Raw genomic sequence first — 18,243 nt, 5'->3', positions numbered from 1 at the left:
CTTGAGCCTACTTCCTCAGATGCAGTGAGGAAGTAGACTTAAGTCTACAAAAGCTTGTGCTACCAACTTCTTTTTTACTCAGTCTCAAAAGGTACTACAAGATCCCTTTGCATACTGATCCAGGTTAATATGGCTATGTCTTTGAAGAGTCATTGGTAAAGTGTGGTGTGAATTCAGCATCTGGAAAGCTATATATTCCTCACATCTGGTGTATAGTTAACAGCTGAGGTACAATGGAGTTGGAGCTTTTCCTGCAACCTTCCCCAGGAAGCAGTTCCTTTCCCAAGAATGAAATCTGCCCATGTATGTGTACCGTGCCCCTTCTTCTTCATGGGTCCATCCCATGATTTGTTTCTTGGTTACTACAGAGTACCACAATTTTAGGAGTGTGGAATGAAAAGCTACAAAATAGTTTTTACATAGGGATGGCAAAGAACTACAGCTCACTTTATCATTAACCATTGGCTCTGCAGGCTAGGGCTGATTGGGAGTTGCAGTTCAACAACATTTGGAGAAGCACATCTCATCAACCAAATTGATTAAATTCAGGTGCAGATACCAGGGGTGGCTAACTAAGATACTTACCATAGTTAATGATGGAGCCATGTTTCTGGGCTTTACTTTTGTAACAGAAACTTTGATTTCTGTTACAGAGGAAGAAAGATCATGGAAAGAATAGGGATAGGTTCCTACGGCACAAAATAGAAGAGCCATTCAACATGTTTCAGCAAAAGTTTTTATTCAAATATAGCATAATCCCATGTGAAATGAAATGGCCAGGCCAGGTAAGCCTTGCGTAAGTAAAACAAATAAAAGAATTTCTAGAAACAACTTGAAAGCTTCTCTCATAGTATACCCTGGGATGATTTTTTTTCTCTAAACACTCTATGCGTTTTGCATTTTAGCATTGAAACTTACAGATCTGTTTTTTTTTTTTTTTCAACAGGCCAGGATAGCGGGTGAGGCAAGCTAATCTGCTTCCCCCCCCCCTTTTTTTTTTTTTCTGTTTTGCACTTCACATATGCTCAGTAAGTGATTCTGGAAGCAGTTGTTTACCTTGCCTTGTACTTAAGCACAGCTTGCCTTGTACTTAAAGCATTCTTTCCCAGGTCAAGCTTTATTGCACTGTTTCCTGCAGATACACTGCTGCAACCCAACATAAAAATCTGCCTTTCTTTAACTAACTTCACCGTCCTCCTAATGCCATTGGTGCTGCTGGAATACTTTGTAAAAAGGGGCTTCTTAGTTGGTATCTTTGCTGAGGTATGCCTATTAGGTCAGGTGGATATGTGCATGTGTGAATTACTCTTTCCATATATGTACAGCACATAGATGGAAATAATTCCTTTCATTAGATGTTTTATACGGGAAGTCATAAATGTTTGCATACATGTGCTCTGTCACAACCAACATAGTAGCCAGTATATTTTATGTGTGCATTGTCTATTGTGTACACAGATTCTTATGTGATGAGTGGTAACCTTTCTGATAAGAGCTTTCAATTTTCTGTAGGTTTGTCTACCAAAACCATCAACTTATGCAATTGCTATAAATTATGCAGATCTCTATGATTTGTGCTTTGAGCCCTAACTTGTTCTTGGACTTGGGAATGTGAAGGAGCTACCTCAGGAATAAGGAACTTGTGGTCCTACAGATGACAATGGGCTGCAACCCTTATCATCGGCCATACAGGTTAAGACAAATGGAAGCTGGGGTCTAATAACATCAGGAGAGCCATGTGCTTGCAATCCTCAAGTTTCATAAAGAATACTGTTCAAGCTCAGCCCTGGCCATAGCTTTGTGATAGAGTTGCTGAAGGTTTCTTATTCAATCTCTGGCACCACCAGTTTCATCCTTCACTTATATCACATAGAATTGATGTATAATTTCTCACCCACTGGGTGGAAAAACTTGAAAAAGCTGCCTCTGGCTGGCATGCACTGGCCAGGTTTGGAAGTGGTAGGCAATCTGCTCTCTGTCCCCATAAGGTGCTCCATTCCCTGCTATTGTGAAACAGTGATACATTCAGCTTGTTAAAATGCTAATGAATTGTGCCTTGTATTGGTTTGAAACTGCTGTTAAAATGTTAATGGTTTGTAGTTTTGTCACTGAATGGACAGAGCCCTGGGTTGACTGAACTTAGAGCCTTGGTTTTATGAGACTTATGTTCCACCAAAGTACTGATGCAGATTAGAGTGCCTTTACAAATCTGGGGGAAAAGGCTTTGCTAGTTTCTTTTAATGAACTGTTCCTTGTAGTGTATAGGCACCTCTAGGAAGGGATCCCATATACAGGTGTGCTGTCCTTTATTGATAATATAAAATGTTGGAATCTGAATGAAGTGGGATAAATGTGGTTTGTTTCCTTGGGAGTATCAGCTATCAGTGGGCATGGACTATGTGATAGCTGTGATCCTCCCACTCTATGATTGCATAAACAGCTACATATGGCACTGGTGGATATTGAGTTAAAGATAAGAATCCTTGTAATTGTCCTATACAAAGTTGTTTATATTGGGCCAATGGCAGTGGTTTTGATCATAAGAAACAGTGACCTAATGGATTTGCATTTGCATTTTGTTAATGTTTGATTTGGTATCTGGAGCCCAAGACTGAGTTGGTCCCTGAAGCCTTGTGTGTATTTTTAAAAAGTGCAGGCAGCGGTATTAAAAAATCAAAAGCTTGTTGCAGCTTGTCTTTTGTGCATTTTGGTTAGCCAGTAAAGGTATCGCTGTTTTGTGGATTTTGGATGTTACTGTACTTTGCTGTCTGGCCAAGATGGCTACCCCTGAATGCATCCTTTGTACAGGTTGAGTCCCCTTTATCCTGAATTCTGAAATTTGAAATACTCTCACACCTTTTTCATGGATGGCTAAGGTAGTGATACCTTTGTTTCCCGATGCTCACTAAGTTCACAAACTTTATCTCATGCATAAAATTATTAAAAAATAATCTATAAAATTATGTGTATAAAGTATAATGCATATGAAACATAAATGAATTTTGTGTTTAGACTTGGGTCCTATCTCCAAGATCTCTCATTATGTATATGCAAATATTACAAAATAATAATAACAAATACCAAAACTCCAAAACATCTCTGGTCCCAAGCATTTTGGATAATGGAGATTCAACCTGTCTTGTGGCAGAACATGTTCCCCTCTTCTCTGGTGAAGCTGCCTCCAGTTTGGCCTAAGAAAACTCAAGACCTCTGCCTCTTTGCCTGCAAGTATTGCCAGGCTTTGCCTTTTGGTTGTTGTTGTTTTTGTTGTTGTGTGTCTTCAAGTCATTTCTGACTTATGGCTACCCTAAGGCAGGGTGACCACATGCCCTCCTCTTCCAGGACATGGCCTACATTCTAACCTTCTGTCTAGGAGGAACTTCAAAATGTCCTCTATTTTGAGCATGACTAAGAAGCATGAACTTACATTTCTGTGAGCTAGTGTGACACAGTGGTTTGCGTGTTGAACAATGACTCTGGAGATCAGGGTTTGAATCCCCATGAAACCCACTGGGTGATCTTGGGCAAGTCGCTCTCTCTCAGCCTCAGAGGAAGGCAATGGCAACCCCCCCCCCCCGAAGAAACTTGCCAAGAAAACCCCATGATAGGGTTGCCATAAGTCAAAAATGACTTGCTGGCACACAACAAGAAGCAACAAAGAAGCGTGAATTGACATTTCTGTGAGTGTTTTGAGCTTTTTATTTGGCCATGTCCTCAATTATTCTTGTACTTCCTCCATTTTGTAGTGCCTTGTCGTCCTTTGCGGTTAGGGACCTTTGGCCACCCTGCTCCTGGGGGTTTCTTGGTAAGATTTGTTCAGAGGAGGTTTGCTGTTGCTTTCCTCTGAGGATGAGAGAGTGTGACCTGTTGTGAGATATATTTTTATAAGTACGAAATCAAATTAATCAGGGCAAAACAAGTGAAGCAGCAATATCCAATTTATTAGTTGCAGTCTTGCAAGAAGGGGTGCCTAGGCAAGTAGGCACACCCCAAACCTGACACAACAAGTTTTCAATCCCTTTTCTGGACAGCATTTTCCCTCCCCTGTGACTTTTATTGGCTGAAGTCATCAAGGTGTATAATACCTAATCACAAACGCCTAAAATGAATACTTTATCTCTACCCCTGTTGATACGTTTCTCCCAAACCTTCCTTTTTTATTTATAAACCTCCTTTTAGGGCATACCTTTGGCATGGTTTTCAGCAAAAGTGAAATTAACCGAAAGGCCGAACTGTTATTTCAACGCAAAGTCTCATTATTAACTGTCCATCCTTCTTTTCATGTTTGCATTACCTATTTTTTAGCTTGTTAGCTGTGTTTGTCCCAAAAGGCTTCTTCTGCCAGCTGCAGAGCTTCTTTCTGCCAAAAGATGACTCTGTCCATTTAAATGAGTGCCCTACCTTCTCTCCCAAGATCTACAGGGTTTGCATGCAGTGTGTGTATGTTAACAACCATTCTGCCTTTCTATTCTAGAGGCCCATCTAACATCCAAAGTATTTCTTCTTGTTTCTGCTAAGCTACTTCTGTGTTGAATCCAGATATTAACCGTTTCTCTTGCTTGGCCAAAGCTAAAAATGGAATTACAAATCCTTCCTGCCTGGTCATGCTCAGAGCGGAGGGCGTTTTGGAACCCTCCCAGGACAGGAGTTTGAAATGTAGGACGCGTCCGGGGAAAGGGGGAAGCGACAGTGGGTTTTGAAATGTCCGAGGTGGGATTCGAACTCGCGACCTCCAGAGTCAGCGTCGAACGCTGTAACCGTTACGCCAAGGCGGCTCTCCTGAGACGTAAAGGGGGCGTGGCCACGATGTTGGAAGAGCCGCCCACTTTCTGAACGTTCGAGGCCGGCGGGGCGGGGCTTTTATCCCTGGGAAAAGGAGGGAGCCGGTGCGGGGGTCAGTGGGCGTTGCCCTTGCGACGTCATTTTCCCAGTGAGCCTATCCGGGCGAGCCGTTGTGTGACGGATATCTGCTTGGTCCAATGGGAGCGCGCCGAAGGGGTGGCGTTATCCGCAGCCTGGAACGAGGGGGAGGGGGGAGTATGGGCGCTGAGTAGGTTTTTGTTCCGGGCCCGTCGTCCGCCATCTTGTGTCAGTGCGGGTCGAAGGAGGAGGAGGAGGAGGAAGAGGCAGCGCGGAGCGGAGCGGTGACTCGGCAGCAGCGGCGGCCGCGGCGGGGCCTGACACAGCCTCATTGGTAAGACCCGGGACCCCTCCGCCGCCGCCGCCGCCCGTTTCCGCAGGAACAGCAGAGCTCCCCAGGGATGCTTTGTCGCCAAAGAAACGAAGGGAGCCCCCATCAGGGCTCCCTCTTCCCTAGGCGCCCCCCTCCGGAGGAAGGGGATTTGTAATTCATATGTATACATAATATACACACAGACATACATGGGAGCTCGGCCAGAAGCCGGAAGCGACTTGAAAGATAGAGCATTCAAGTCCTTTCCGTGTGTGTGTGTGTGTGTATCTGTATATGAGTGTGTGTGTGTGAATTAAAATCCACCTCCACCGGGGAAGAGCAGGGCCGGAAAGCCTGGAGAGGGGCGTCTAGGGAACGGGACTTAGAATCCTAGAGTTGGAAGAGACCCCAAGGAGGGCCCTGATCCACTCCAACCCCTTTATTCTGCCATGCAGGAACTCTCAGTCAGAGCATCCCCATTGACAGATGGCCATCCAGCCTCTGCCTAAAGACCTCCAGGGAAGGAGACTCCAAAGCAGCATAGTCCACCGTCCAACAGCCCTTACTCTCAGGAAGGTCCTCCTAATGTTGAGCTGGAATCGCTTTGCCTGCAGTTATGGCGACCCTGCAGCAGAACCTATCAAGATCAGTTCAGAGGAGGTTTTGCCATTGCCGTCCTCTGAGGAGGCTGAGAGAGCGTGACTCTCCCAAAACCAAGTGGGTTTCCAGGGCTGAGCTGGGAATAGTTGAGCCCTGCCCTACAGAGGCCTAGTCCCAACGCTCAAGCCAATAAGCCACACTTGATTGGCTCTGTGTGTGTGTGTGTGTGTATATATATATATATGAGAGGGTGTGACTTGCCTAGTGGGTTTCCATGGCTGAATGGTGATTTGAACCCTGGTTTCTCAGACTCTTAGGCCAATGCTCAAACTAACATGCCACACTGCCTCTCATGTACATACATTATATATTATATATAATGGGATGGATATTATATATGTAATATTTTTGGTGAGAGGCTCTCTATCTCTCTCTCTACATATATATATTATAATGTGCATACACACACACACACACATATATTTGGTGACAGGCAGCATGGCATGTTAATTTGAGCTGATATTGGTCTAAGAGTCTGAGAAACCATGGTTCAAATCCCCATTCAGCCATGGAAACCCACTGGGCAAGTCATGCTCTCTCAGCCTCCTTAGCAGAAGGTCATAGCAAGCCTCTGAATCCAATCTTGGCAAGAAAACCCCATGATACATTTGCCTTAGGGTCACCATAAGTCAGAAGTGGCTTTGAAGGCACACAGAGACATTTTGAATCACCATTCCCCTCCTGTTCGTTTTGTGTCCCCGCTTTGCCTCTAATGCATCTGCCTCTGTTCCTCTCCTGCCTCTTTGCTTCAGAAACGCCGCCCTTCCCGTGTCTTCTGGCCACCTTCCCCCCACCCCCCATTTTCACCATATTTCTTGTTGCTGTTCACCGCCCTCAAGTCAAATCTCAACCCATGGCGATCCTGTGGATGAGACACCTCCAAGACTCCCTGACCTCCACTGCTCTGCTTAGGTCCTGCAAATTCATACCCATAACCTCCTTAATAGAGTCCATCCATCCTCCCTCTCTACATTTCTCCACTTTTCCTAGCATTGTCTTCCAGTGAGTCATTCTCATGATGTAGCCAAAGTATGACAGTCTCAGCTGTATCATCTTGGCTTCCAGAGAGATTTTTGCCTTATGCGTTTGCAGAAATCTATGCTTTGGTGGGTGTATGCTCCTCTAGTCTTCCTTTTCATAGTAGAGACCACAAGGGCCATCCAGCCCAACCCCATACTGCCTTGCAGGAAGACACAACCAAATTGAAATCCATTCACATACTTGATCTGAAGGAATGGACGCCCCCAATTCAGATTTGTGGAGATGTCCCCTTCTTCACCTCCCTCACCCAGGAATAAAAAAGGCAGATATGTGAACTTGTCTCCTTCCTCTCACAATACCCCCCCCCAAGACCCCAATTCACAAAATGTCCTTTGGGCATTTGGGCTTCTAGCAATAGAGGAGGGTAGGTAACTGTAATAGTCTTGTCACAAAACGTCCACAAATGCCATTTCATGTCCAGCCTAACTTGATCCTTGGAAAGGCGGTATATAAATACAATTTATTATTATTATTACCTCACCCTCCCCTCCATCATCCCCAACCTGGCCCCCACCTCAGAAGAGCCAGAACAAACAGTCCAGGGGGTGGGGGTCAGTCTGATAGAAGCAATGGGCTCAAGCCAGCGTTGGGTTCAAGATGGGGGATGCTAGTGATAGGGGAAGGTGGGTGGTTATGATGGTCCTGTTTTGGGTGGTTATTTTGGCAATGGAAAGGACCCGTTCAAAGAGAAATGGAGGAGAGTTGAAAGGGGCTGGGAACTGTCAGTTCTTAACCTTATTACTTTACTATAAAACAGTAAGTCCCAAACTTTGATCCTCCAAGTGTTTTGGAGGACCTCCAGAAATCTCAGCCAGCTCAATTAACAGTTAGGAATTCTGGGAGCAGAAGTCAAAAACATCTGGAAGACCAAAGTTTGGGGACCACTGCTATAAAGCATTAGGGGCTGCAAATAGATTGACAAGCCTTTAAAGCCTGTGTGTGTCTGTGTCTTTAGAGCAAACTTGTACTTGGGCATCTGGGTCTCTGGATGGAGTTCAATCTGCTTCACTAAAGAGAAGCTGATGAATATCCCAGGCTTTTGGCATTATCAGGAGCAGCAGTTGCCCAAGCACTTCCTGTCCATAAAACATAACAGGTTTCATAAACCTGACCAGCAACTTCTGCTTAGCTGTCCCCAGTTCAGCAGAGAAATTCAGGTCTGTATAACCAAGCACTGTTAATGGTCTGTCATTCACAAGAATTTCTGACCTGAAGGAAGAGCATATTCTATAAATGGAAACCAGCTTTCCTTGGAAGAGTTGGAGGATAAGCTTTAAAAGGTTCAAAGCATGAGGGATTGTTCTTTATCTATTCCATTCTTCACTGGAAGAGCAAGATTGGCTTCAGGTGAAATAAGAGTGTAAAAAATTCCCATTACATGTTACAATGAGAAACTGAATGTTTTCCGATATTAAGAGAAATCAGAATGTCTGAAGCCTGGTAAAATGCCTCATTGGTGTTTCCCATCAATGTGTGTTACCCTTTTGGCCATTATCTTTTTAAGGTAATCTCTAGCAGTTACCGTAAGTGCAAAGAACATGATCAGCCTATCTGTCTGTGTATGTGTGTCACAGAACAGTTTTAATGCTGCCAGGAAGGAATTGTAACTTGCTTACCATGGCCAAGAGGTTAACTGGAAAGAGTATCCTGCTTAATATGATCCCTTATTGGCAGCCATTGTTTGGAATGTGTTGATGTGTGCAGGATGATGGCAGCTGGTTGGGTGTGGCTTGTGGACCGAATATACTGGTCCTGTCATGTATTGCAAATACTCAGCCTGACTTCTGTGGCAATTTTCTCTACCTTATTAACTGGGCTTCTTCTGTCTAATCTCAGCTGGAGTTTCCTGTGTATATATGGGGGTAGGGGGATAAGAAACCAAGAAACTAAAGGCCCTGGATTAATTGTTGCCTTTTAGAATTTTATAACTACGAGGCTTTTAATCTGTAGTACTGATCTCTGTTCACAGTCAGTTGTGAGATTCACCCCTAGGGTTTTCCCCTGAAAGCAAACCCAAACCTTTGAGTTATAAATGTGTTCCAAATCTGTAGTGTCTTCCAGTGCCTTTTACCATATCTCATTGATTAGTGGCCTGTTTAGTATAGGCCAAGTAAGTAAGTAACAACTGAAAGACACACCACCAAAACTTTGGGAGTTGTCTGTTTTCTTAGTCTTCAGAAAGGTGGAAGGCATGAGGCGCCTGTGTCTTCTTCTGGCCCAGTGCACTTTTTTCTCCTCTGCCTTTGTTTTCTTTTTTTGTAATCTTCCCTGTGTTGGTATAGGATTAATTAAAATGTTGATACACGTAAAAGCATACGTGCTAGGTAGCACATGGCTTTGGACGTGGGTCCTGAAACTAAGCTCCTAATCATCTTTTAAAGAAATTGTCTCTGCTCAACCGGAGCAGTGAGAGTCTGGGCAGTGCTGCTGATAAGTTGGGATAATTCTGCCGTTGTCATGTGTTTGATTCTTCACAGACATGTTCATTTTAGTAAATATTATATATTTCATTTTCATACCACAGTCTCCCCCCCCCCCCCCATTCACAATCTGTGCCATAGCACTGTGGTCTGAATGATGCATCTTCCTTATTAGTAGTCTTCTGTGATATCTTAACAGAACATAACCAGGACATATTAAATATTTTTAAATCCATTTTTAAGATCCTTTTTGTGTTGTCTTAGATTGCCAGGCCCAAACCTTATTGCCCTAAATGCCTCGTTTCTTCTTTAGTGACCCTCCTTCACTCTTGGTTTCCAGATAGTTAGTGTAGAACCTTAGCTTAAGAAAAATAAGTCTGTAATTAAATTAGTCCCGAATAAACCTTTTCCCCAGAATTGGTGTATTTTCCAAGTGCCATATATACTTGTGTATAAGTTGACCTCATGTATGAGGGCAGTTTTTGGGGTGCTAGCAAACTGGATCCACATTCAGATTAAACTTTGAGATGGATCTGCTTTTTGTATTAACCCAAGTCCCAAGGGTCATACAACAGTTAAACTTTGATATACACCTGTGGGTGCAAGTACTACACTGTTTTAACTCATGCATTTCCACCTAGCTAGTGTTTTCCTGATAATGGCTTCTGCAGTCTTTTGTTTCCTGGAATGAAATAGCACAATGCATTGGGAATGCCTGCCTGAGCAATGCTCCTGATGTCCTTCAGGTGTACAGTGAAAGTGCATGCACACACAAAATTAGTACGGTGAGCCTTTTTCTCCCTCTTCAGCCAAATGTGGCCATGGGTGTTTTTTGTTTCAATTATCTTTAGTGGTTGCTTTTAAAATGCTGTACTCTTTAGGGACTTATTTCATCTGTTCACAGGACTAGGTATCTGTTACAGAACCTACAGTATGTGTATTGGAAAAGTAGTCAGAATTGTCACATTCCTTCATTGGGTCTACTGGACATATTTTAGGATGTGCTGAGCCTTCCCAGGGGCTGCCTATTTCTGTGGAAGATCAGTAGTGGTTTGCAGTTGATCAGTAAGAGAAAGTTGTTCCTCACTGTTGATTTTTAAAATGAAGGAACCCATGATTAACTTCCAGGGTTCTTAGGAAGACTATTGAGTTAGAATGTTCTTTATTCAGGACCCATCCCCGAACTTTGCAACTTCCTGTATAACCTGTACTGCCTTTTACATCATTTCTACCTCTTAATGCTCTTCTAGAAATACACTGTCAGAAATATAATAATAGGTGAATGATTCTTTTTTTAGTTATCTACTAAATGATTAATTTGTCCTTTTAATTATTCCATAGCTTTTTAAGTCAGTGACTGCAAGTAGCCAAGCCATCCTCATTGGAGTTGTGCCTTCTTAAACAATAGTTATGCTTAAAATTGCTGATTCTTCCACTTACCTGTGGAAGCTGACAACAGTGGTTTTTCCTCAATTGTTCCTGCATAAAGGACAGATTAACTCTCCAATAATGGAGTAGCCCTTGTCCTTGCCATAGACTCATCCGCATTGTAACTCTGGGCATATCATGACCGTGGATCCTAGTAAAGACGATTTCTTTCACAAAATTAATTTTATAGAGTAATTGCTGACAAGGTGGAAGGTGATTCCCCCCCCCCCCCAACCTATCTTTTTGTAAATAAAACTTTCTTAAGCTCACTTGAATTGTATCAGGATTTATAAGCCAGCTGTCTTGGTTTCCAGTTACAGTATTGGTTGTTACTCCCAATGACCTTCTGTGCATTATCCAGGAATGTGATTTTGCCTGGTAGTGTAAACTAAGATTTGTTCTGTAGCCATAAATCGTCAGGAGGCACCAGGAGAAAGGACAAAAAAACTGTTAGAGCAGCAGTGGCAACCTGTGACGCTCTAGTCAATTGTGCACTACACCTCCCCTCACCCCTCAATACTGGCTAGATTTGTTAGGGCTCATTGAGAGTTACATTGCAACAATATCTGTTGGGTTAAACATTTCCCACCCCTATTCCTGATTGTGTGATTATGTTCTGCTGGAGATTCTCTTCTTTCTCTCATTTCTGTCAGTCTCCTTTGTCCTCACAGTGCCCTGCTGAAAGCCCAAAGCCTGATTAGTAAAGTGATTCCTAGCAGTTCTATTTGACTGTTTCTAAGTGGAAACTTTTAAACATGACAATAAATGAATTTAGACTTTGACCATTAAACAAGCCTGTCTTGAGCTTGCTAGCAGACTCTTCTTTCAGTTTTGCTTAGAACAACTTTTTCTTTTCTTTTCAAGAGCAGAAATGCTTCTCTTTGTACTTGCTGCAGTTGCCATCTTCGCACAGTACTTTGAACAAGGAACTTCCCATTTATCTTTAGCAACTGCAAGTTTTTTTACAAATACATAGAATCCATTAAATATGTGCCCCAAAAGATATAATGTAGACAGACAGCAAATACATGCCAGCTTCATCTAGCATTTACATACACTTGCTTGGCTGTAGCTTTCTGCATTATCACTGTGTGACATGAGAAGTAACTCTGAACTGAAACACTTTAAAGTGTTCCTTGACAAGTGCTATCTTGCCAATTATTTCATCCCAACTAGTTTAAACAAACCAGCTTTCTATTTGTCCTTATACTGCCTTCTAGCACTTCTACAATTAGAGCATCACTGGCCAAGATCTTACATTGTTCAGTGTGGCATAAGAGTTTCACAGATGGGACCCCCCAAAAACTGCTCTTTGTACTCATAGTTTTGCTGTGATAGGCCCCCTGAATAGCTGGGACAGGGGGACCAGAGAAGCGTCTGTGCATGCCCCATAGCCAAGCACAGACTGATGACATCTTCAGCCAAGATAGGCTGTGTTTCAGTGGAAGCTGTCATAGGTCTGCTTATCTTTCTCCAATCCCTCATGGTGTTCCTCAACCCAGAATGGCTTTTCAGGAGGAGTTATTGCAGCAAAACTGGGCTCTTGGGGCATTGTGGAGGCTGGAAGAGAATACCTACCTCTACGACAGTAGTCCCCAAATCAGGGCTGAGGAGTAGTGGTGATTTTGGGGCTATTCCTTGTCCTACTCCAGAGTAAGATATTTTTTCTTAATGTTACTCCTATTCATACTCCCTAGCCCTGGGGAAAAGCCCCAGTTGTTTTGCAAGGCTGGTGTGTATGTGTATGCCTCCCAGTCCCTTCCCCAGTGCAATATAATAAAATTATTTTTTGGTGTTTGCATATACAATATAATAACAGGAATAAGGAGTAACAAATACGTTTTGTTACTCTTTATTCCTACTGTAAAAAAAATCTTACTCCTTTACTCCTTATTCCTACTCCTACTCCCCCACCCTGCCCCAAACTGTGTCCTTTAGGGGATTTTGGACTTCAGTTCCCAGAAACTTCAGCCATGTTGGCCAATGGTCTGGTATTCTGGGAGCTGGGAGTCCAAAATCCCTTAATAAGCACAGTTTAGAGACCACTGCTCTACAACAACCAAAAGATAAGGTAGAGTTACGCTTGTGTCACTAAAAGGATGCTGTCCAATGTGCATCTTAACAACTACTACTACTACTTCCTCCTCCTCCTCCTATTCATTTATACCCCTCCCTTCTCCCAAGACGGATTCAGAGCAGATTCAACATTAAAAATTACATTAAAAAGTACAATTAAAACCATATAAAATAGTACATTAAAACAGAATTAAATTACTACAATAATTAAAATAAATTACATGTTAAAATATCAAATAGTTTTAAAAGATAAAAATGTTTAAGACACATTAAAACAACACAGCTTCACTTCTCAAAATAATTCTAACCCTTTCCTTAGCATTGAGAATGTATCTACTTCTGTCCTGAGATGTTTCTTTTTTTCCTATGAAATCATGTAGAAGACTCTTTAGTCAGGTGTTGTGTGTACAGAAATTGTGGGCTAGAGCTTTTTTTTTTTTCTTCATTCCTATGATCCTACTTGCTGTAAACAACCCAGTGATGAAGCTGTGTGGGTGGATGGATGGTTTTAATGGATGATCCTTTTGAAAGGTTGCTAATGTACCTTGAAGTATCCTTACTAAGATTAAGGTATCTTTGGCATCTCAGGTAAGTATACGATGCCGATTTTACTTGCTGCTCTGTCCCTGTATGTTAAACCTAGGGGGCTTGGTTGACCTCAGATTTTATAGTGAGAGTAAGTGACATGGAAATAAGAGCAAGCATGTCCATTATTTTTAGTATTGGTTTAATAAATGTCAAGACAGATACCATCTTAGTAATCCTTTTTGTAAGGCTTGTATGGTAGACTGGATACATGATTGTGAAGATGCTTCAGCTGATGTCTGAGTCCACATATGACCATAGTGAATTTATCGGTAGGGCTAGATTGGAGCTGGGAACATTGCTGGCATTCATCTGTACCATCTGAAGTTAGTTCGAGTCCTAGTAGGAAGCAGTTGTACTTTAGCAGAATCCTTTGTGCTTTAGCAGAATCTTTCTTTAAAGGGTCTAGCTGTATCCAAAACATTGAGGTATGAGGGATCAGCCTCAGTGACATGCATGTCCTCAGCCCAGATGCCCTGCTCTTCTTCTCTCCTACCCTTTAGCTAGGAAGTGCTTCTTTTTCCTGCTCAAGTCCCTCAGTGCAAGACTGTTTTCAGGCTGCTTTGCTGCTAGAAGGCAGCATCTATACTTCAGCTTGGCATCTTGCTGACGTGTCTTTCAGATTTTGGTTTCCTCCTGGCTGAGGAAATGCAGTCACTTGTCATCAACTTGCTGTGTCACCGTTGGCTGGCTCCACAAGGCAAAGGGATGCTAGTTAATTTTAAGCCCAGCATATGGCAAAGCAGCCGGGCGCTGTCAAAACGGATGCGCATTCCTTGAGCTTGTGAGGCAAAGGGGGCTGTATTAGCTCTGCAGGAATGCAAGCAGTTGTTTGTGCTGTGGGAGGGTAAGAGCAGGGCTGACATTGGAGGTTTGGGAACCCAGTCTGTTCTCCCATCTGTCTTTGTCTCAGGCCCCAAGAATAAATGTAGCACTTGCGGATGGATTTAAACAGACTATGTATGAATCATCTAACTGGCTTTAATAAATGATAGTGCACCTGTTTTATGGGGCAGAAGTAAGGATGTACATTTCTTCCCTCAGCACTGATTTTGTGGTGCTACACAGCAGGGATTTTTCTTCACATGTCAGGCTTCTGCCTGTTTGAAATATTACCAGTCACTGAATTAAACTGTTAACCACATTAAAAACATACATTCTAAAAAGTTTTTAAAAATTAAACGGTCCAATAGCAAACAATACAGCACTAACAACCCTTTGTTAAAAGCCTTACATTCTAAAATGTTGTCTGGATAAAAAAATCTTCAGCTACTAATGAAAGGACAGCAAGGAGAGGCCATTCTAGCCTTCCTAGGGAGGGAGTTTCAAAGTATAGGGGCAGCCACTGAAAAGGCCCTTTTTTGGGTTCTCACCAACCATACCAGTAAAGGCAGTGGGGCTGAGAGCGAGCCACTCCTGTGGATTTCAGGGGTGTGAGCAGGCTCACTTTGGGAGAGACAGTCTGTCAGTAGCCTGGAACTAAGTCACATTGAGCTTTATAGGTCATAATCAGTCATTTGAATAGTGCCAGGAAACAGATTAGCCAGTGGAGGTGAGGGAACCAGCCCCAATTAACACTCTAGCCACAGCTCTTTGTACCAACTAAACTTTGTGAACATTCTTCAAAGGCAGCCCCATGGAAAGCATGCTACAGTGATCCAAGCAGGATGTCACCAGAGCATGTGTAACCATGGCCAGATCAGGCATCTCCAGGAACAGTACGTTTCACACACAAATGTTAACTCTGCAAAAGCATTCCTGGCCATCACAGAAACCTCTAGGTTCAAAGCTGAGCTTAGGCATATATCAAAACTGTGAACCTACATCCTTAAGGGAAGTGTAATTCCATCCAGCATAAGCTAAATCCTTGTTCCCTGATCTGCCTTTCGGCTGATCAGGAATACCTCTGTCTTGTCTAGGCAGAGCATCCATTAGTTTGCTCTCATCCAGTCCATTACTGATGACAGACACTGGTTTATTGTAATGAGTGTTGACTGGTTGTGCCCTGTTTTGAAGCAAAGATATTGATTCAGTGTCACTGGGAAAGGTTGTTAGCTGATCCTGAATTGGTACTCTCACTTTGTAAAGTTTAACATGCATAGATATAGAGACTAAAAACAAAAGAGAAGATATCCCACACAAAACATAAAAGTTGACATATTCCTAGGCTGTATGATACTGTGTGAATTTATCCATTCAGATACAGTTAATGTAGGGTGTGGAAAGCCTTTAGTCTACCCCAAATGTTTTGGCTTTCAGCTCACATCAGCCTCAACCAACATGGCCAGTGGTAAGAAACTGGAAGCTGAAGGCCAAAACATCTGAAGGGCCATCTGAACATCCTTAGTGTTCATTTTACAGAGATCTTTGAATTCTATTTAGGTGGTATCAGAGGAAGGCAACTTGCAAACTCCTTCTGACCAAATCTTGCTAGTAAAACCCTGTGATAGCTTCCCCTTAGGGCTGCCATAAGTCGGACTCCCCTTTGCCTCTCGCCGGACTCCGCAGCCTGAGCCGCGCCTCTGCCAGGCGGCCTCCTCCCGGGGTGTCGGAGGTGCACATCTGCGCACCGCCCCGGGAGTGCCGCCCACGGACTGAAGGGCCTCCGCTGCGGGACTCTTTTTAGTTTGGCTGCTTTGGCACTTGCGGCAGCCGGGAGCGGGCTTTTTAAGACTCCTGGGGGGAAGACAGGAAGAGAGCTCGCCAGGTGAGAGCGGCGAGCTTAAAAGCCGGACGCCCGGACCTTCCTGCCACGCCCCCTTTGCCTCTCGCCGGACTCCGCAGCCTGAGCCGCGCCTCTGCCGGGCGGCCTCCTCCCGGGGTGTCGGAGGTGCGCATCTGCGCACCGCCCCGGGAGTGCCGCCCACGGACTGAAGGGCCTCCGCTGCGGGACTCCGCATCTGCGCAGCTGCGCAGTTTTTACTGGGCTTGGGAGGTTGTGGGTTAGCTGAGAGCAGAGGATGCCTGTGGTGGCTAACCTCTGCTCTTTAATTTGCTGGTGTAGGGTGGGAGGGAGGTCATGGACGCGGGGGATGCATGGGCTGGGGAGGAAGGGGATAACATCACTTTGAGCGGAGCTCCTATTGAGGTTGTGTGGGGCAGGGGGAGGTATGGCGGTGGGAGGAGGGACTTGCGTTCCAGGGGAAGGCGAGATCGATGCCTCATATCTATCTCCCCTTCCTGTCCCTCTCCCAACCCAAGGGACCTGAGGGTCACTCCAACCGTGCCACAAACCCTGTCGCTGCTCCTGTGCAACGCCAGATCGATTAACAGCAAGACCCACATCCTCCACGATCTGTTGGAGGACCGTAGTTGCGATCTGGCTTGCATTACCGAGACCTGGCTGGGGCCTGAAGGGGACGCTGTGTGGGCTCAGGCCCTGCCTGCCGGGTTCTCGGTGAAGGACCAGCCCAGGTTAGGTGGGCGGGGTGTGTGTGGCTTTGATACATAGGAACACCGTGTCCCTCACTAGGAACCACATCCGACAGACGTCCTATATCGAGTGTATTTACCTGACCCTAAAGGCGAGGGACAGTCTAGGGATTCTGTTGGTGTATCGGCCACCCCGTGCACTAACGGACTCCCTTAACGAGCTGACACAGCTGGTCGCTGAGCTGATGCTGGAGACGCCCAGGCTCCTTGTCCTGGGCGACTTCAACATCTCCCTCACGGCCAGCTATGTTCCACCCGGTGCAGCTCGCGAATTCATGGATACCATGGCGGCCATGGGCCTGTCCCAGCTGATTTTGGGTCCTACGCATTGTGCGGGTAATACTCTCGATTTGGTCTTTTGTTCGGATGTGGAAAATCCGTGGGCGGAAATAACTAATATTTCCCCCCTGCCATGGACGGATCATTTCCTGGTTGAGGCGAAAATCAAGGTCTCTACCCAGATCCCTCCCGGGGGTGGTGGACCTATTAGGATGGTCCACCCTCGAAGGCTAATGGAACCCAAAAGGTTCCAGGAAGCCCTAGAGGGATACATGGTTGGAAGTGACGGCGACTCTGTTGATGCCCTGACCGGTATTTGGAATACCGGTCTTTCGAGGGCTATACACAGTATCGCTCCCAAGCGCCCTCTCAGACCTGCTTCCAAACGCAAGCCCTGGTATACGGAAGATCTCCGGGCAAGGAAGCGGGAGCTGCGACGGCTAGAGTACCGTTGGCGGAAACACCTTCGCTTAGATGACAAGACTCTCCTAGCCCAACGGTTAGAGGACTACGGAGACGCGATACGAGCAGCAAAGAATTCGTTCTTTGGTGCTCGCATCGCGTCCGCGGAGTCGCGTCCAGCAGAGTTGTTCAGGGTAGTTAGGGAGCTAACTCAGCTCCCTCCTGCCCTGAACCAGATCCTTTAACCTTCTAAGGCCTGCTGTGACCTTTTTAATAACTTCTTCGTGGATAAAACTTCTCGGATAAGCGAAGGTCTTAACGCCGACATTCAGGCAGAACCTAGAGTAGAGGTATCCAGGGCCTCCGTGGACTTTATTAAACTGGATCAGTTTGAGTTGGTAAGTACCGATGATGTGGACAAGATCCTCGGAAGTGTTCGGAAGACAACCTGTTCTCTCGATCCCTGTCCCTCGTGGCTAGCAGCCCAGGGGGGACCGGCTGTAACTTCATTGTTACGCCGGATTATTAATACATCCTTGAGGGAAGGGCAATTTCTATCTGTTCTTAAATTGGCCATAGTAAAACCTTTATTAAAAAAGCCCTCCCTCGACCCCCTGGTGTATAATAATTATCGGCCAGTTTCACTGCTGCCATTTTTGGGGAAGGTGATCGAGAGGGCGGTTGCAATCCAGCTTCAGGGGTTTTTGGATGAAACGGATTATCTGGACCCATTTCAAACTGGCTTTC

The 18,243-nt window shown here is 44.7% G+C and overlaps 1 protein-coding gene across 3 annotated transcripts in view; it reads left to right on the top strand.

Moving 5' to 3' along the window:
- UBA1 (ubiquitin like modifier activating enzyme 1) overlaps positions 1–18,243 on the top strand; it is a 52,703-nt gene that overhangs the window by 14,950 nt on the left and 19,510 nt on the right. The window contains exon 1 of one of the 3 annotated variants that reach the window (XM_089483518.1): positions 5,074–5,194. The exons of the other annotated variants lie outside the window; for them this stretch is intronic. The gene's annotated coding sequence lies outside the window, so the exon portion shown is untranslated. Of the gene's footprint in view, positions 1–5,073; positions 5,195–18,243 lie in introns of those variants that run through there. 3 annotated transcript variants of the gene reach the window in all.

This window comes from Sceloporus occidentalis, unplaced genomic scaffold (assembly GCF_023333645.1).
Source record: "Sceloporus occidentalis isolate IW3139 unplaced genomic scaffold, rSceOcc1.0.p SCAF_1, whole genome shotgun sequence".
NCBI lineage: Eukaryota > Metazoa > Chordata > Lepidosauria > Squamata > Phrynosomatidae > Sceloporus > Sceloporus occidentalis.
This window is presented reverse-complemented; position numbering and strand designations above follow the sequence as displayed.